Source organism: Anarhichas minor, unplaced genomic scaffold (assembly GCF_050575085.1).
Source record: "Anarhichas minor isolate MPS153535 unplaced genomic scaffold, ASM5057508v1 ptg000037l, whole genome shotgun sequence".
Classification (NCBI taxonomy): Eukaryota; Metazoa; Chordata; class Actinopteri; order Perciformes; family Anarhichadidae; genus Anarhichas; species Anarhichas minor.
Window position 1 is genome coordinate 4,301,441 of NW_027466483.1, and position 21,417 is coordinate 4,322,857.

The window sequence follows — 21,417 nt, forward strand, 5'->3', positions numbered from 1 at the left end:
GCAGAGTGTGGAAATAGCATTGTATGCTAACACTAGCATAATTTGCCTCAGCACACACATCTCCTTCTTTAATCAGGTGTATTTTCTGATACAATGCCAACACTGCAGATGCGGGGTAAAGATTTGAGGCAGTAGAACAGAGTAATGTTGGAATGTTGTAGGTGGTATTCAGAGTGTTAGATCGGGTATTGTGACGAGCTAGCAGGTGTGGATTGGTTAAAAAGGACGACACGCACACTCAAAACACAGGAGAGAGAGAGAGAGAGAGAGAGAGAGTTCCCTGGAAAATGCATAATAATGTATCCAAATATCTGGCCGTTGTTCTGGTTTTCCAATACGATGATTAATCTAATACAGATACCAAAGCAATACTGTTGGTTATACTTTACTTTGAGGAATTTATTTTAAAGAAGCCAAACTCATTATTTGTTCATTTTTGTCCAAACACAAGCAGCCATAGAAGCTAGCAAGCTTTTGGTGCAGTTCAGACGATTTTCAGTAAATGGTGCCACAGAAACATTCTGGTTGGTATAAGTATCAAGGTTCAATAATCACCTCTTGCCATTTGTGATTACTCCTTTTTTGGAATGCCAAATTGTCCACCTATGCAGCTCTAAACCAATGAAAAATATTTTAATTGCATCAAAGTGATGTTTAATGCCCTCCTGGTAATAGCGCTTGGGCCGCGAGGGAAGGTTTTTATTCTGGCAGCCATATTGCTGCTCGTAACGTCCGTTGTCAACGCCGTCAGAAAGTTGTAACCAGACTCCAAATGTGAAATGATTTAGTGCGGGACTTGTATATAGAAAAGCTATTGATCTACTGCACTCACAGAAGCCCTCCTTAAAAATTCACAGGGCTGATAAACACACATAAACCTCACCTGGCAAGCCTTTCGTGAGCGACACACGCAAAGCGGCTAATGGCTAATGATTTAGTGAATCTCGTAGTTATTTATGACTCTGAGCTTTGCTTATTAAAAGCTCGACTTGGCGAAAAGGCGGTTATAAATTAGCTGTCTCGGAGGCAGGTCTTCACACTGGAGTGCATAGTGTACAGCATTGAAATGTGTCTTTGTGTCAACGAATGTGTTCCATACCTGGCAACCTGGGCAGCCCCATGCTTTTAGAGCAAGCAAAGACCCAAGCAAAGTCTTTCAGTGGGGTTGCCTGAGGTATTGTCAATCTCCTCTGTGTTAACCCCAACTGGAAATAAATTCCGTCTTCCACTATGAGGGAATGAATAGAAATATCAGAATTCACCACGGCGCATGGGCTCTTTTTATTGCATGAGATATCTCCCTCTATACACTGTATTCCCACTCTGTAAAATTCCATTAGGCTGCTAAAATGACTTGTCCTCGCACTGCAAAAGGTGGCGTCCATTTGCCGATCCTATCATCGACCGGGCGCTAACCTCCGTTTCCCAAAGCACACACTTCCACGTTCTCTCTCGCGCGCACACACACACACATGCTCAAGGCCATAATGATGTGCTATGTTCCCATGTTACAGAGTTTCTTCAGATGACCAGATGGCTGTAGAGAAGCCTAATGGTCCAAACACCCTGGTGTCCATTAAATACATAGGAACCAGCCATGGTCCGTATCAAAGTAATGACCGACAGATACTGCTGCTACTCCTGTTGCTGTCTGTAATTGGCGTCCTGGCTATAGCTAACACACATTCATGGCCATTCTTTCCAAGCCCACACACACACACACACACTAGGAGACACTGCAGGTCACCATTAACCCTCATCATCCCTCCTCATTTGAGTAAATCATGTATGTTTTAGCCATACTTTCCTTTTAATCCATGCTGTGGCTGCTGTACCATGAGACTCATTGCAGCCTAAACAATGGCCACTGTGCGGCCTTTAATCCAATGGCCTAATTGTCCTGATCTCATGATCTCTTGTATGTGCTGAACTCAGCAGTGACGACATATCACTGTGTATCAGTGTCTCCTCTTTTAGAAACGCCCTCTCTTTCCCTCACCATCCTTTCACCATCTCCTTATCTCTCCCCCTCTATGAGTCCTTTCTTATCTCTCTTTCACTTTACCACCACATACCCCCCTGCAAATCACAGGATATGTTAAATGTGTACGTGTCTGGATAAAAAACAAGTTTCATAGATATGTTTTTTATCGGCCTCATATCACGCAAGTAAAAACAAAGCGTAACAACATAGCGTAACAATGTAAGTAACAACACAGTGTAAAGTAACAACAAAGCGTAACAACATAGCGTAACAATGTAAGTAACAACGCAGTGTAAAGTAACAACATAGCGTAACAACATAGTGTAACAATGTAAGTAACAACGCAGTGTAAAGTAACAACAAAGCGTAACAACATAGCGTAACAATGTAAGTAACAACGCAGTGTAAAGTAACAGCGAAGCGTAACAATGTAGCCAAACAACATAGTGTAGCCACCCAGCATAACATATTAGCAGACTTGTTTTACTCACTATTATAGGCAACCTTCGATAAAGTTTGCTCAATATATAGACGGGAGACATCTTATAGCAGAGGTAGCCAACACGGTGCCCGCGGGCACCTGGTCGCCCGCAGGGACCACGTGAGTTGCCCGCAAGGCATGTTCTAAAAATAGCACTAGTCACCATGGAGCTCCGTCTAAAATTGTAGTTGCTGTTCTTTTTTAATCAAAAACGCTTGCATTAGTGTAGATCCTAAAATGACAATATTTCTTGTCGTAAGAGAGTTGGGTACCCGGAGGCGCATGGCGGACAGCCAGGACGAGGCCGCCGCACCGCACTAGGTTTTCAGGTTCCGAATGGCGGGCGCTTCCCGTTGGTGCCAGACGCGCGCCGCGAGCGCACCCCGTCATCAGGTCCGTAAATCCTCGGAACAGGCCGCGGGGCAATCCGACCGAAAAGGCCCAGACTAGAGGTTTAAACGCGGGCGCCCGAAGATGCTCGCGCGCCTCGGAGGGTTGGATCCCCCGCTCGGCTATAGACGAGACTTTTTAGTTTCTTCGTGGAGAAAAAGGTACCATTGGAAAAGCTGGTGTTGGTGACAACAGACGGGGCTCCCGCGATGAGGGGCCAGCATGCAGGCTTCATTGCGCTATGCAAAGGTGACCCAGACTTCGCAAAATTTCTACATTACCACTGGATCATTCACCAGCAGGCGCTATATGCAAAAGTAACCGGCTTTGATCATGTGATGATACAAACATATCAGAGATGTGATACCTCTGACTTTCAAATGTTGAAACAGATTAACAGAAATAAAAGTTGCATGTTTAAATATGTATGTGTAGCTATACCATCATTGTTGTGGAAATCATTATTAATAATTATTGTCAGGAATAATTAACTGACATGTGATCAAACAGTCTCTTCACATATATTATTATTAGTGCTGGGCAACGATTAAAATATTTAATCGTGATTAATCGGATGGATTTTTTGCGATTAATCGCATTGTTATGGCAAAGTTCAATAATGAATTCAAAAGTAGTGTATTGCGCACTTCTATTTTAAAAGTACTGCTATATGAACAAAAGGGCAATAACATTTGGTTCACGAGATGCAGGTAGCATGTTTTATACTTAATATGAATATAATTCATACTTTGTTGGCATCTTATTCTGAAAACCGGATGTTCGTCTGAAGAAATCGGATGTTGTCTCACGTTAATGTTTCCGCTAACTTTCAAAGTCCTTCGCTCGCTCCCGATCTATGCCGTTTAAATGCGTTTACCGTGAATTTCAGCATATAGGTGCACTAAAATGTAAGTGTCTGCTGAGTTGACCACTGAGATCGGCGTGTCTGCTGACTTTACTGCAGCGATGTCCAGTAGTCTCCAGGGAGAGCAACAGCTGGTGCAGCTTCTCTCTTTATTTCTGCCCCCCCTCGACCAGAAGCGGAAGTCGCCTTTTCTCTACGGCAACCCTGAAGGGACATCATATCTCTAATACAAAACGATAAACATGAGACAGTCTGACTATAGGATGTTTGCTGGCTTTTATCCCACTGTTCTTGCCATCCTCTTGTTGTTATGTCTATGTATTGTCTCTTGTCTTTCAATAAAAAAAAATAATAATAATAATTATAATAAATTTAAAAAATGCGTTAACGCGCGATAAAATAATTGTCGCGTTAATTAATGAATGCGTTAACGCGAAATTAACGCGTTAACTTGCCCAGCACTAATTATTATTATTAAGGTGATCTGTGCAACTTTGTTATTCAGGAAGTTTGTATCAAATAAGTAGCCCTTCGTACTACTCAGTACCCTTGAAGTAGCTCTCAGTTTAAAAAAGGTTGGTGACCCCTGTCTTATAGTGATCCCAGGTCAAGTTGATCATGATAAGCAGATGATTATTGTGTCCAAATTCTTTTAAATGTATTTCTCAAGCAAATTACCATCTAATTGACATTAGTATATTTATTACAAGGATACAAAGTAATGCAACAGACAACTTCGCTAGTTATTGTCTCTCTGCCAATTCTTTTGCCTTTTCTCTCACCAAGGGCTGGCTTGGGGTGAGTCTTTACTGGTTTTTAGTCAGCTCTGTGTCACTGTAGTGCAGGCGGTGCATGCAGATGAATGATACCCCTTTGCCGGGTCTCCTAGCTCACCCAGTGAGTGACATGGAGGGAGACGGACGCCGTTCGTCTGCATTACTGCCCATGCTGCAGCGGCGCAGAGCCGGTTGAGGTTCACTGTGGAGCATTACGTGACGAGGCATTATCAATCCCCTTGATGAAGGGCAGGTTGACAAAACAATTTTTTTTATTGACATTAGCCTACCTTAGTTTTAAAATGTGTTTTCCATATGTTGTCATGTATGAAAAGACAAAATTAATACTATAAGTGGCCACTTGGTTACTATAAGGGAGTTATTAAAACAGAAGTTGAATATGAATGATTCTGTCCAAAGCTTCTGTCCAGCGGTTGATCACTGTTACTGGGATCACTATAAGCTGTTTACACTGTACTACATCACTTGCTCTGACCAAATGCAGAAAAAAACAATAAGGTTGACGGTCAATGTATCCGTGGTTTGCAGAAACATACAATGCCAACATTATTCCCTAACAACTACACTCCCTCTTTTTAGTGGAAGTCTTCACCCTCCAGGCTTAACATTTCAAATAAGAGTGATGAAGAAGCACGCGTGTTGTTTGTCTGCTTTTCGTCGTCTACACGGGAGACCAGCGGGGTTGACGTGGTCAGGGGTGTCTGCCCTCTGTGCACTCCCGACAGAGAGGGATCACGCTGCAGACACGCGGCGTTCACCTGAATATGAATGAAGCTCATTCAGCAGGAGCCTCACACCATGTTGATGAGTCATGACTCAAAACGAGGCCGGTGGAGGAGAAAACTAATGGCGGAGAGTGCTGGGTGTGCGCGCAAACACACGGTAGCTGTAGTCGATTTTGCGTGGCGTCATGCATATTCACAAACGCGGCACGCACACACACACACATGAGGCAGTGTGTCTGTCGCAGTCACTGCGGGCCACTGCGGTAGGTTGGCGGTGGGCTAGGATTTCGGATTTAATTGTTTTACGGGAGAGTGACAGGAATGGAGAAAAAGGTGGCCCTCGACCCCTCTCCCCACACACACACACACACACACGCGCACACACGCACGCGCCCACACACACACACACACACACACACACACACACACACACACATTCAGACACACGATCCCTCCAGCACAGCACAGAGACTCAGCGGTACTGAGCGAGACAGTCTATTACAGAAACTGGGGAGGGCCCTGTGGTACACATATGGGAGGGAGATAACACATAGTGGTGGCAGTGGAGGGCTGCGCAAGCTCCCGGCAAGTGTACATGTGCGATGACGGGTGTTGATTCTCTGCGCGCGTGCACTGAGTTTGCACTCAGAGGTGTTAATCCTGTGTTAATCAATGACTGCTGTGTTTAGCCGGTGATGCTGGCAGCGGATTCACACGCACGCCTGTGTGTTTCCAACTCTCTCTCTCTCTCTCTCTCTCTCTCTCTCTCTCTCTCTCTCTCTCTCTCTCTCCTTTACTATCCTTCTACCTCGCTCACTCTCCCCCTGCCCACTCTGTGTGAGCGCGAGGAGGAACAATAAGAGGAGTGTGGGAGTAGCAAGGTGAGACTCAGATATGGAATTAAGTACGTGTTATTACTACTGGGACAGGACTCAGAGGCTGCAGGCCACCGGCAGCCCGCGCTCGCTGTTTTGGCTCGAGATAAAATATCATGTGTACACTGCCGTATTGCTTAAATATATGTGTAAATAGATGATGGGAAAGTTAAGGAGGAGCTCTGAAGTTCTGCTTGTAACTGAGATGAGAATACACCTGTGTACTTGACTATGAATAGATTTTGTTCCTCGATGGAATTGAAACGTGTGGTTGAATGAAATTCACTCTGTGCAAGATATTGAATGACTTACATTGATAGTCATTTAGGAGGTTTGATGTTTTTCCCCTAGATATATTGCTATATTTTTTTAAATCCTCTCAGCAAAAGAGAGCTGATCTGGGATCATTACCCAACGCCCCCTCAACAGCATCTTTCATTACAACCTGACAGATGGGAAAAAAACTGACTGGAGATCAGCGATTCAGCAGACAAGCTGTCAGATAAAAGGTTCGTTTCAGGCCACACACACAACACGTGCGCTTCGATCGATTATCACATAATGATGGCCATAATGAGCCTTAATCAACATTCTCTTCACATCCTCCAGCACTAATGCATCCAGCCCCACCCACCATCGCTTGCAGCTGATCAATTACAGAGCCATTATGGGGAATGTCTTGCACAGCTCCGAACATGCAATGCAGTCCACTCGCTGGTCTCGACGGTGGCCGCAGCAAAATGAACTTAGCGAACAATCTGAGGATCAATCCCATCACTTAGCCAATTAGACAATAGGGAGACAGACGCCCATTACGGTAAGAACCAATCGATAGCCGGAGCCAGGGGCCGAGGCGGGCTGTCTGGTCCTGCGGAGCCGCCAGGGGTTTGCGTGCAGCTAATGGAGGGGAAAGGGGGCGGTGCCGGGCGGGTGTTTTTGATGGACGGCTTGGACAGGACGCTCTCGGCAACGTTTGGAGGGAGTTGACACCGAGAGCTGGGATGTGTAAACATGACAGAGAGAGCGGTGTGGGGTTGGACAGACAGACACTGGGATCAATGACGGAGAGTGCAGCCAAGTCACCAGTTGATTTTCCCCTCAACACTTTGACAGTCCTCCTTTCACACTTTGGACACTTTAAGTGGCTGATTCAGAACGGATCGACAAGTTGTCCGAAAATTTGATTGTTTGCAGCAAATGACTCGATATTTTTGTTTTTTTCGTTTCTCGTTGAATATCATTTAGAGGCTTTTGTTACTCCATTCCATCATAACACACATTATGACTCTTGTTTATCAGTTGTCCCATTAGTGTTAAACATTGACAGAGGCTGAAATAACAGGCCCAAACTTTATTAACACAAACTCTGACATAAAACCTGTTGTGGCTGAAGTGCTTGTAATTACATACATTCAATATGATTTCCACGCAAATAAGCTGATTGGTGGGGCCCATTGTATATGAATGGCTTGTTGTTTTCTATAGATGCTGGTGAAAACAACAGCACCTTTTGTGAGAGCTACATTCAAAGTAGCACTTGCATGCAGACAGATCATAACATGTTATGATTTTTGAGCCAATTATGAATATGATTTGTGTGGCCAAGTTTGACAGTGTGTTCCAGTCGTGGCCAGTTGGTTTTGAAACTTGGGATATAAAATCATACAGTGTGTGTTTGATGATTCTAATAGTTCACCCTCTCCAGTTGCTCCCTGTTGTTAGGTAAAAAGTATTTTATGATCCAGTTTATTAAGTATCAGTGCAGAGCCAAAGCTCACCTGATATTAGTTTAAGCCAGAACTCTCCAGCTGATACTCCGTCAAGCTGTCAGAGCTATCATGGAGCCCACACTGTCACTAACTGCACTCCCTGAAGAAAAACAAAAAAAGTAATTTCAGAGAGAAGAAGACAGAAAGGTCTTCAATATGTGTTTGAAGGATTTATCCAGGAAGTCAAACTGATTGAGCAGTGAAAACAGGTTGAAAAGATAAAGATAGAAGCTAAAGCTACAGATCACAGTGTGAAAGTGAACCATCTCATCACCTGGAGATCCAGACAGAAGACAATGAAATGAAGGAACAACACTGTTCCTGTAAAGCCGGTTAGGTCTTTATTCACTGTTAAAAAGCAAAAAACACGTGTGTACATTCAGTATACCTTCAGCAGATAGCCTAAGAGTTAACCCTAATTAATGATGTGCTAACGTACTCTGCTAATGTTAGCTCCACAAGTTTTGACATAGAAACGTAATGTTTTTGAAACGTATATATCTCCTTCCAACATCTCCAGGTAGTATCACTATTACTCAACGTTGCAGACCGGGCGGCGGGTCAGGCGGGAGGCCTGGGCATGCCGATCGCCGGCGGCATAGACTAGCTCTGGGGACGTGGAACGTCACCTCGCTAGCGGGGAAAGAGCCAGAGCTGGTGCAGGAGGTGGAGCGATACCAGCTAGATATAGTTGGACTCACCTCCACACACAGCCTTGGCTCTGGAACCAAGCTCCTGGAGAGGGGTTGGACTTTGTCCTTTTCCGGAGTTGCCCAGGGTGAGAGGCGCCGGGCGGGAGTGGGGATACTCAAGAGCCCCCGGCTGAGCGCCGCTGTGTTGGAGTTCTCCCCGGAGAACGAGAGGGTCGCCTCCATGCGCCTACGGGTTGCGGGGAGCAAGGCTCTGACTGTGGTTTGTGCTTATGCACCAAACAGCAGTTCGGAGTATCCGGCCTTCTTGGAGTCGGTGGGAGGGGTCCTGGAAAGGGCCACGCCTACCGACTCCATAGTTCTCCTGGGGGACTTCAACGCTCACGTGGGCAATTACGGAGAAACCTGGCGGGGGGTGATTGGGAGGAACGGCTTGCCCGATCTGAACCCAAATGGTGTTTCGTTATTGGACTTCTGTGCTTGCCACGGTTTGGCCATAAAGAACACCATGTTCGAACATAAGGTGGCTCATAAGTGTACCTGGTACCAGAACACCTTAGGCCGGAGATCAATGATCGACTTTGTAATCGTATCATTTGATTTGCGGCCGTATGTCTTGGACATTCGGGTGAAGAGAGGAGCAGAGCTGTCAACTGATCACCACCTGGTGGTGAGTTGGATCAGATGGCAGGGGAACCGGTTGGAAAGACCCGGCAAGCCCAAACGTGTAGTGAGGGTGAACTGGGAACGTCTGGCGGAGGACCCTGTCCGGGAGGTCTTTAACTCCCACCTCCGGAAGAACTTCTCACACATCCCGAGGGAGGTTGGGGACACGGAATCCGAATGGACCATGTTCAAAGCCTCTATTGTGGACGCGGCCGCTAGGAGCTGTGGCCTGAAGGTCATCGGTGCCTGTCGTGGCGGCAACCCGAGAACCCGGTGGTGGACACCGGAGGTGACGGAAGCCGTCAAGCTGAAGAAGGAGACCTTCAAGGCCTGGTTGGCCCAGGGGTCTCCTGAAGCAGCTGACAGGTACCGGCAGGCCAGAAGGGCTGCAGCTGCGGTGGTCGCGAATGCTAAAACTCGGGCATGGGAGGAGTTCGGGGAGGCCATGGAGAAGGACTTTCGGTTGGCCTCAAGGAGGTTCTGGCAAACCATCCGACGGCTCAGGAAGGGAAAGCAGGGCTTACCCCAGGCTGTTCTCAGCAGGGGGGGGGGGGGGACTGCTAACCTGGACGGGGGACATCGTCGGGCGGTGGAAAGAGCACTTTGAGGAACTCCTAAACCCGACCAACATGTCCTCTGCAGAGGAGGCAGCGCCTGAGGACCTAGGGGGAGGCTCACCCATATCCCTGGCAGAGGTCGCTGAGGTAGTTAAAAAGCTCCTTGGTGGCAAGGCGCCAGGGGTGGATGAGATCCGCCCTGAGATGCTGAAAGCGCTGGACATAGTTGGGCTGTCCTGGCTGACACGCCTCTTCAATGTCGCATGGGGGTCGGGATCAGTGCCCATGGAATGGCAGACCGGGGTGGTGTCGGCAAAAAGCATAATCGGCGAAAAACAACAAGTGAGCCTAACACTATTAAGTCACAACCCATCAAACGTCGCATAGATGATGACGCAAGGGTCCTCGGGTTCGGAATAGCAACTACAAAGGGAAAGATGGGTGGAAAGGGGGGAGCAATCGTAATAAATCAACCGTTACTAATATACAAACTCCCTTAAAGTCTGCTCCAAGCTTTGGGTAGCAGATACTGTGCTGCAGAGCAGCTTGTTGGTAGAGTTACTCTCTTCACACAGCAGGCTGAGCATCTCTCTCTGTCTCAGCCTCCATAGCCGCAGGGCAGGATGCCCTCAGGGGCCAGATATCCACTTGGAATTACTGTTGACACCCTCTCCCTCTCGCTCTCTGTGTCTCTCTCTGCCGCTGTATGAAAACCATTCTTCCCACTTTCATCCTTAACATTCCAAAACTTGCAATTTACCTTTAGAGGGATTGGCAAAATACAGCAAAATACCAGGTGTTACCTCTGTTCTGTCCAGATTATTACAATCATCCCTTATCTTTTGGGTGGTCTTTCACAGCACCTGAACCAAATCCTGCACTGAGAGTCCAGTGGGCTCAGTAAACAATGGTCACTGTACAATGCCCTCCATAATCCCATTTACCTGCAATACAAATATCAAAATACTGTGTGTGGGTGAGGGAAATGCATGCACTAATGTCATGAATATCAAACAATGCCGTTACCACGCCAACAATAGCCACGGTTGACCTCATCCAACTCCCGGTGCCAAACGGTACAATGGTGGCTCTCAGAATTATGTCTGTGAGTTGGTCTCGTGGTGGTCAATGCGTCTGTCGCCTAAAAAATGAATACGATGCTGAGAGAAGCACACGTTACACTAGAGGCTTTGTACAGTCTGTGCGCCTTAAAGTGGATTCGGTGTATCTGAGCAGCGTGGTCAGTGGCCTAATTACTGAATGAGTAGCAAGCTGTGCTTCCGAATGTGTTCATGCTTATCATCTTGTATAGCTGGTACGTGGGAACATGCATATTGGAGTGGTTCGAAAAGTAGTAAACTAGCATTAAACTATATATAAATATAACTTCATAACATCACTGTTCACGCTACACAACTTGCTGTCATGTAATGCAGAGTCTTGAAGTCGTTGTGGTTTTCACACTGTGGCTGACTGGCAGGGCCGGGAGGGTTACTTTAAAAATAATTTTGATACAATTACCTGTCAAAAATGTATCACAATACTAATGTAACGTAATTTGATTACTTTCCGTTACTTTTTGGATCCCTAACTAATTAACAAATGTAACAGAATACAGAATATCTTTTTTGTATCCTAATTATACGTAATAACCCCCTTCTATGTAATCTATTACTCCTCAGGCCCGCTGGCCAGCGAAAGGAGGTCACAATAACTCAAAATTGATGCAGCAGAATCAGAATCAATCTGAATAAATTGCACGGGCCCATTCTTTGTTCAACACATAGTGGGAGGGCCTGCTTTCTCTACGAGCCCCACAGGCCCCGGTGCAACTGCAACTTGCCTGCACTGTCCATATTTACACCCCTGGCACCTACATTACCAGCAATGCAACTAGACTGACAGTTGGGTGAGAGATATCGGGTATGTCATGTTAGGGTCGGCTAGCTTGGATCCACTAGCCTCAAGCAGCGATGAGCAGCGGGCTACAGAGGACTGGTGGGCGCCCTTCTTTCTAACTCCACATCTTTCCATTTTCAAACATTGTAGTCTTCTGTGCCAACTTTTTTTGACAAATACAGCAGTAGTCCCCAACACTTTTAAACAGACTTTGATATGTACAAATGAGTGAAGTTCCCCTTCAATAACAGACTAACATTGCAGCAAGGTGAAAGTTATTAGAAAACAAGATTCCGGCTGCTGATGAATTGCTCTCTAAAGTCTCAGAAATGGAGATCTTCTGTGTGCTCACAGTAAACATGATAACTGATGAGCACATTTTCCCTGCAAATGTTTGCACTCAGTCATGTATTATTTGACTAAGCACAGTAACTACTTTTTATTTCCATTATAATTCCTTGCTCCTCGGCACTCACTTCCCCACTCTGTCTGAAGTAGATGACACCAATTCAGAGGAAGTTCAGGAGCCACAGTATCCGAGTTAAATCTCAGATCATGAAGACAGATCGGCGACGGTGGGCGCTCACAATGCTGCAGCTGATTACCTCTCCACCGTACCAGCCATCTCTCCCTTTTAAACCCAGCACGTCGCTCCTCCCTTTTCTCATTTCGTGCTGTGGAGGGGAGTCGCAAGCTGGACGGAGGAAGGTTGGGGAAACCGTCCATCAGAGGCGGGCCGAGCCGGGACACGGCCCATGAAGAGCAGCGCGAAGTTATTACCCCTGCTACTCGGGCCCGTTTTGTCTTCATCAATTCTTAAACTCATAAGACTCCCTGCCTCTCTCCTTTTCCAAATTGTACCATCTATCAAGGCTGCTGCTCCTCTGCCTTCTTCCTCTCTGTTCTGCTCTTGCTCTGTGGTTTTCTCTCTCATGGTTCTCGTTCTCACTGCAGAACATGGCAGTGTGGCGACGGATCGTCAAATTATCCCCAGTATGAGAGGATGAGCTGTTTGGTTTTTTGCAGGTGGTATTGACAACAGCACCCTGCCACATACCTCTTTCTTTCTTCCTTCAACATCTCCTCTCCCTAAAATCTCTCCCTCCCTTCACTCCACTCTCTGTCTTACTTTATCTTCCCCTCTCCACTTTATCATCCTCCGAGCCCTCCTCCCCTCCCTCATCCCTCTTTACCCCCTGTCTTTCTTTTATCTGCTCCGTCTCGCTGCTGGTTTCTCATTGTGGCGGACCGGCTGGTCTTTCTTTCTTTCTCCCCTCTTCCCCTCTCTTTCTCTCCATCTCTCTAATTACGTTCAGAGACAAAGGCATCTGATTCTGCCTCCGCCCACTCAGAGCTGTCAGGCCTGGTGTAGGAGAGAGTTAATTTCACACTTACTGCATGCTTTAATTAAAAAGGGGTGGGGGGGGGCGTGGGGGTGGCAGAGGGAAGAAAAAAAAAACAAGAAGGGATACATGCACTCCGTCACACATCATACAAAGGGGTGGACTGTGTGTGTGTGAGTGTTGTGAACAAGCATCATGTTTGTGGCTTGCGCCTTCAGGTATGTGTGCACAGAGCCAGTTGTGTGTGTTTTTTTATCTCTTCAGCGTGCAGCCCAACACGTGCAGAGTTCACCTCTTCACTCCTCAGGTGGATGACACACGTACCATCTCTTCTCCCTCAGCGGCAACGGGCTATATTTCTAGCCAGGGGGCTTTAATGAGGAATCAATAGGATGATTGTAATGCCTTGTTAAGGGGGCTACAGTCACACACACACAGACACACGCACGTTTGTACTTCTATCTTTACGAGGACACACATTAACCATCGCAACTAAATTCTTCACCCCAACCCTTCCCCTAACCCAGCTCTAACCGGCCCTAACCTAAACCCAAACCTAACTCCACCCTGAACCTTAAAACCAGGTCTGAACCCTCAAACAGGCCATTGAAGGGCTGTCCCCAAAGTGAGGTGAGGGCTGCACAAAAATGTCCTCACTTTCCAGAAACGTCCTCACTCTGAAGGTCTAACACTCAAATTGGTCCTCACAAAGATAGCTGTAAAAGTACACACACACACACACACTGGCATCACTGATTTGATCCTCTGCATTGGCAGCTGGAATGCCATTCGCACACAGACACACACACACACACAACATTTCACACATCCTTGAGCATGTGCAAAAACAAACAGCACAAGGACGCTCATAAATACAGATATGAAAGTACACACACTGTACAGCACCACCCCCACCCCTTCAATAATTCTCACCACAGCAGCACATGATAACCCTTGTTAAGCTATTGAGATATGGATGATAGTGGACACGCCCACCATTGTCAAACCGGGTACTTCATCACCCTCATCCGCTGCATGTAGCAGCGAGACAGTGATCCAAGCAAGACATGCACCATCTCACGTATCCCTCTCCGCTGGCCGGCCATCGGAATTCTTTGGTGATATGATGTAGTGTGTTACAAACAACGCTGTCACCAGATTCCTTCGTTTCTTAATGCAGCTCTGCATTATTTATCCCCCCCCCATCCCCCGACACACCTACAGGAGATAGTGTTGCTTCCATGATGTGAAAAGAATCTTGTGGCTGAGTGGCGTTGGCTGTGTGTTTGGCGTGTTTTGTGGGCTGTTTGCACAACCCTATTTTTAGGCGTCTGCTCAAAAATTGCATACCCATACTAAAAAGAGTATATCTCTGCAACCACTGATAAGTGTATTTTTTTCGACGGTATGTGCTAAGCTTTATCCACAGCCCCCGAAAACGGGGGCGCTCAGGCTCAATTAAGAGAGAACACATTAGTCTTTGTGTTTGCCGTGCAGGAACAGTCCGTTCTCCGCGCAGCCGCGTTGGACACGGGAATCAAGCTCGGTGTTGGCCCTGAATAGCATCTTTATGAAATGTTAAATGCTGCTGTGACTTTGATTTGAGCACATGGTAGAAGAGTGTATAATGTGGGTTCCCGGAGTACATTTCGGCCAATGCATTCCGCCTCTTTTGCTCTCCACATGGACTGTTTACCTGGATTCAACCAAAGCTCTGGTCAATACTACTCAGACTACAAATGAAAACCAGAAGATTGCCAATACCAAAATCTTGCCCCGTCGCTTACAGATACGTCTGCCATTTTCAATTAATAAATCCCAAATCAACTTGGAAATGTGTGGATCTGCTTCATATCCCGCCCCGTACTCGCCCACATCCAACCATATATAGTCAATGCACCTCAAGGATGTTGATGCATAGACATGATCCTGCTGATCAATTGTTCTTCACTGTGAATGGTCAATGAATGCAGCATCTGTTTATAGATATTATTGCAATACAATATGTCCCTAATCTTAAAGGATCAGTGTCGTGATATTCTGTATTTTTATTGTTGTCAACAAATCCCATGGAAGCACCAAAGTAGAGACGGAGTGAAGACTAACACATTGTTGATTCTGGTCTTTTCATGGGATTGTTGACAAAACACATTTCCTGAACTTGATACTGAAGTTGCCATGTGCAGATAGATTCTACAGGATTAAATCATATAAAACCATTGGCATTGAGGGTTTAAAATCCAGGGTTTTACAGATTGTCCAATATCAATGCTTTGTCAGCAACGACGATGGATCACCAACAGGATAAATTGGGCTTCCTTCCTGGGGCCTCAGACCTCCAAGGGGCCCCCATAAACACAAACGCAAATCAGGATATGTGCCAATACATTACAATACCAACTAAAATGATGATGATATTGCATTCTGTGGATTTAATTGAACTGCAGTGAGTGATGTAATGTAGAGATGGATGTGCTGAGGCAAAGTGAGGTCCATTGCATAGTGTCGTACAATTGGTGAGATAGGTTCTCCTTGTTATTTTCATGTGGGGCGTTTCAGCGTCATTAATAAATGCGCCGCTGAAGAGATCCGCTTCACACGTGGACAACAGCTGCAACAGCACACCCCCATACCTTACATATAGCCCCGAACCCGGCATCCGGCAGATATTAGAATAAGCTCATGGAGAGGCGTGCTGATTCCAATTAGCAGTCTGTTGTTTCACACTGTGGGCGATGGAGCTTGTTATTCCTCGCATGGAGAGAGTCTGAGGAGCACTGCTTTGTGGCTCCCACCGCGCAATCAGCCTCTATGACTCTTTCGTACCCACCAAGCACTGATTGCCACATTCATCTGTCACTATTCTCACTCCGCGAGGTGCTGCAGAGGTGCATTTGTTAAGAACTGTCGTGGACACCTGTGGAACGAGATACAAATGGCCCGAGTCGAGGGCTGATGTCACACCATCGCGGAGAGCTATAAGTAGCTATAATGAACCCGGCAGAGAAAGGGTTAAATGCAGGAGAGGAAATAATCACAATTTCTCCGTGCAATCATAATTTAGGGTATGAGTGCTAATGCTGTATTATAGGCGGTAATTATATGCCTTGATTAAAAACTAGGGGATTACAATGGAGGATTCGATTGCAGGCTGACAACGCGGACTCTTTGTTTTGCTCTCTCATTGTTCCATGCATCAAGGGATTCAGAGAAGAATCCAGGTGTTGCATCTAGAGCTGCTTGATTATGTGCTTGTCAAATAATTGTGTTTGGGTGGGTCTGGTTGTTCCTCAGGGAATTATTTTTACTGAACAAGCACATAAGCCCCTTTTATCTGAAGGTGGGTATGTATGTGTGGTATTGCATAATCAATATTATGATATATAGTATCCGGAAATGGGCCATTCTGCATGACGAGCACTTTCACTTTTTGTACTGTTAGTATATTGTGATACTTTTACTTTTGTACTTTTACTTAAGTACAACATCTGAGTACTTCTGGATGAATGGGTAAAACATACATAGAATGTAACATACCAACAGAATGAATGGATGAAATGAGGGATGGGAGGAGGATGTGGGAAGGGAAGGAATGGAAAAAGGAAGCTAGGGAAGTAATAATAGAAAGGGAAGTGCTAAAGGCATGGAGGGAGGAATAAATGCACTGATGGATGGAGGAAGACAAGCGGATGGATGGGTAGCAGGACAAATGGTGAAGGAGGAGGACGTGTTGATGGGATGGACAGGGGGTAGACGGGGAGAGTGAAGTATTTAAGGGAGGGTAGACAGATGCATGGATGGTTCAGGGGTAATGGAACGATAAGCTAAAGGATTAGAATTTTACAGTTTGCTGACAGTGGAGTTAGACACATATGTAACAGTCAACATGACTAACTTTAACATAGGCCAACAGAAAGACAAAACAGAGATGTTCAAAGTTGTGCTCTTTTTAGATTGTGTTGCAATATGGAAGAAAAAATAATTTTATACACAATTGTAAAATTAACCACTGCTGGACACACAAAATAATATAGTATTAAAATAGTATTAAAATACTTTACTTTGAAAACCATCTATTTGAATTATGTGGTTTGAATTCCCCTTTTTGAAATGTCTTTTTTGTTAGATTTCATGACTGAGAGAATAGGATAGAGGTCTGATCAGTTTCATTTCGATTCAGAGGCTCAGTTGCTTATCCTTGGTAGCCCCAATGTATAACTTTTACGGTTTTCTTTAGCCACACTAGCAACATGTGATTGGCACTGTTGGTCGATCGGTCCACTGCTCCGATCCAGACTATGCTATCTCAAGAACTTCTGGATGGAATGGCAGGCACTGATTATCACCAGTGCGTCAAGATAAAAAAAACGTCATTACTTTGTTCAAATACCTGCAACATATTGGCATCAGCCTCAGCTGCACTTTATGTTTAGTGCTAATAAGCAAATGCTAGCATGCTAGCATGTTAAACTACGATGGTGACCTGCTAAATATTAGCACATTGACATTGCTTTTGTGAGCTTGTAAGCATGCTGGTGTTATTATTTAGCTCAAAGTACTGCTGTGCTTGGATAAGCACTGTGTGGGATTTAGTGGCATCTAGTGGTGAGGTTTCGGAATGCAACCAACTGAATACTCCTCGGCTCACTCCTCCCAAGTGTGATGGCCTTCAGGTAACGTAAAGACCATTGTTTTTGTCAAGGAGAGAGAGAAAGGGCCCAAAAAAAAAACATTTCACCGAGTCTTCGTTGAGACCAGACATTGTCTTTGTCTCTGAGGACACAAGACAGCTCATCAAGTGGCGATGACCTGGTGCATGCCAGGGCATGTGGGTTGTAGGGGGTTTGCAAGTCATTCAATCAGCAAGACCATCAAGAGCCATCAGCATCAACGTGGAGGCGGCAGAGAAATGATCTAGATCAGAGGTCTTCAACAGGGGGTCCGCGGCCCCTAGGGTCATTAGACAATTAAAAAAATAAAATATAATATATATATATATTTTTTTCTCTAAACATGAATCTGTCCATTATTTTAATAGTTCAGTATTGTATGAAAGATAACAGGTATGTTTATGCATGACAGTGGCACTAATAGGCCATCGCTCATTTTTCGTTTCCACATTTATGTTTAAAATGAAAACATCAATTTAAACAGCTTGTATGCATGATTATCATTGACAGACAATGTTGATATTGGCATTGGTATCAGCTGACAAGGTGTGTTTATAAATGGCAGCACGGTCTCCCTACTCACTGTACCTTGCATATGTTTAAAATAAAAACATGAATATATGAACCTGTGTATTATTTGAATAGCTTAGTATCGAATGCACAATAAAGAGGTATACACAGTACTAGGCCCATTTAATATAAAACACAATTTTATACAATATATATAGTCGGGGGTCCCTGCTCCATCTCTCTATCAGTTTGGGGGTCCTTGGCCTGAAAAACGTTGAAGACCCCTGATCTAGATGGCTCTGGCTAAAAAGGAGTGACCAGTAAGGCCAGTAGAGTGCCACTTGGACAAAGGCCGAGGCCCGATCGACCTCGGTCAGTTCACCTGGACAATGGTGTCTGCTGCAAGACCCAAAACAGCCAATGACTGCAAGATACAACGCTGATGATGTGTCCAAGTGTGTATGTAAGAATGTTGAAGAAAATCATCATATAACTTAAGATTGAACTGAACACATTTGGTTTCATAAGTAAACAGTTTAAATAACTTGATATGTTGAACACATTAGGTTCCATAAAAACATTCTTAGGAAGAGATTAAGGCACGCCAGACAAATTGTAATCTATCACTCCAATGTGTGTCCAAACATTTCCCGTACACGAATTGTGTGTTCTGCCAAAAGGTTATCTCGACCCAAACGAGGACATGAGAGCATGACATAGTGAAAACATCAGATGTGCTTTGTTTGTGGTTCAACCTACTGGTTTGATTGGTGGAAAGTGACTTAAGGGGGGTGAATTTTGATTATAAGAGTAATCTGTGAAAAGTAATACATTGGATTTGAATTTGTTGAATGTTGGCTTGTGCTTATTAAAACACTTCCCGTTGGGTTGCAACTTCAATTCGCCATCTCTTCTCGTCATTTTGCCACAACAAGAACAATATTGATTAAACTTCACAAATACATGTTCAGTTGCTTACTAGATTTAAAACATTACAACCTTTGTATGCTTTAATTTTGTAGATACTGAGATTATGATCTCAGCATAAATATATAAACCAAGAAAATGATGAATAGAATCAGTAAAGTGGATGTCATGTTAATGAATTGTTATTCATTTAAAATAAAAAAGTCCTTTGATGTCATACATTTTGATCAACTGCAACTTTTCTCCTTGCTGCTGGACAAATAGAAAGATAAATGGTTTTGACTGGTACCCGAAAGTTTGGATTCATTGTTATCTAGTATGCTTTTTCTACTTGGTCCAACCTTGTCATGTGCACCAAAGTGGAGTGAGAGAAAGAATGGATGCAGAGAGAAAAGCAGAGGTCTGCATGGAGGGAATGTCCAGAGGCTTAATGCACCCTGAATGCTATGGGACATTACTGATGCGAGCGCTCCAAATCGCTCCCCTCAGGAGCGTTGCGGTGCTGGAAGACCCCATGGCTTATTGAAAGGGGTCAGAGGCGAGGCGCTCTGCTCCATTTAGCAGCCTACTCATGATGGATGAATGGAGGGAGGGGAGGAGCGGTGCCCTGCTGAGCGAGTGGGGAACAGGGCGCCACCAGAGACCTCCTCTTGGAGCGGTGAATAGTGGTAATGGGTGGTAATAGGAACAGGCACAGGTGGAGTCAAAAGTGAATGCAGTGTTTTCGGTCAGCATTCCCATGCGCTTTTTGACTCGGTGTTGTAGAAGCATTGTGTCGAGGTAAATGGCAGAGGATTTCAAGATGTCATCAAATACTTTAGAAATGTCTTAAACATATTTCAAATAATAAGTTAATGTGTTAATGTGGATTTTTCTCATGGAGATGGTTCAGTTGTTGTAATGAGTTCTTCAGTGGGAATGATCAGTGCCTGCTCTAATAACTGACATTGTGCTGGCTGTCGCATCTCACATTTTGCTTTGTGCATGTTTTCACCTTATTCAACAGATGTGGGGACGTTTTTGCCGCCCATGAGGAGGATTTTGGTTAAACGGGAGTGATCAAACACTCCATCCCTACAGGTATGGCACCTGTAGGTCCATAGCCCTTTCGATCCGAACATGTACTAAGAAGTGTGGGAGATCTTAAATACAATGATCCATTATGGGGTAGTGCGGGAGAGCACAAGTACCTGGGCAGCACCAATTGTCCTGGTCCACAAAAAAGAATGGGGAGTCAAGATGCTGTGTGGACCATTGGAAGTTAAATGCTGTTACACATAAAGATGCTCAACCTCTTCCTAGAATCGCAGAAGCCCTTGACAACACTGACAAAAGCCAGCATCAGGTACACGTCTGTCTTTGCCTTGTGCATGTTCTCACCTTGTTCTTTTAGTTTATTAGGATCCCAGTGGAGTATGTAGCATGAAAATCACCCCCATATGAGAATGTGGAATGAAGGACACCTCCCCTGCACAGGTGTTAGGTATTTGCATCTGGCACGATGTCATTGGTGTGAGCTGCGTGGTGGTTGTCCCAAAACCAAGCCTGTTTTCTTGTTTTTTTATTAAACTACATTTGATTTTAAATAGGAGGATTGATTGTTATGACTGGCTGTAGACAGGATTAAACCTCTGATGATTTTATGCGAATTGCGCAACAAACTAGTGAGCAATTACCAAGAGCCACTACGGCATACGGCCGTTCTGCCTAAGGCTACCAGCTGCTGGTATGAGAGACTTAGCCCAGGACTCCAAAACAGCTGAGCGTAACTCCTTCCTTGTGCGGACCAGGACCTGCTCAGGCAATACATTCTCACTCTCAACTCGTCAAATCTCACAGCTTGGTCAGTGGCTCTACGCTTCAAACTATAATGCTCTAGGTTCCCCTCTAGAGCCAATTTTGGATGTCTAAGAGACGGAGTGTCAGTTTCTGGTCATGACATGCATACAGTGTCTTTTCAACATTAACTTCCAAAGTAGGTTTACTTAGTTTTCTTCATTTACTTACGCAACACAACTGTTGTGGTGAGGTTCAGGAAAAATCATGGTTTGGGTTAAAATAAGTAGGTTTGTTACCTAAAATAACTTGACTTGTTACGTAACAGGCTCTAGTAAAGTCCGGAAGGTACAAAGCAAAACTAAGGTTAAATAAGTCAATGATGACTTGGTTTTACACACTACGCAAACAGCGGGCTCACGAACAGCGGTCTCCTGGGTGCAAGTCCTGTGTTTGCTTGACCCGTACACCCTCCACTCCCACCCAACCTACTTAGAATTTAAAGTACGTCAGTTGCTCTGAGTGTGGGTTTA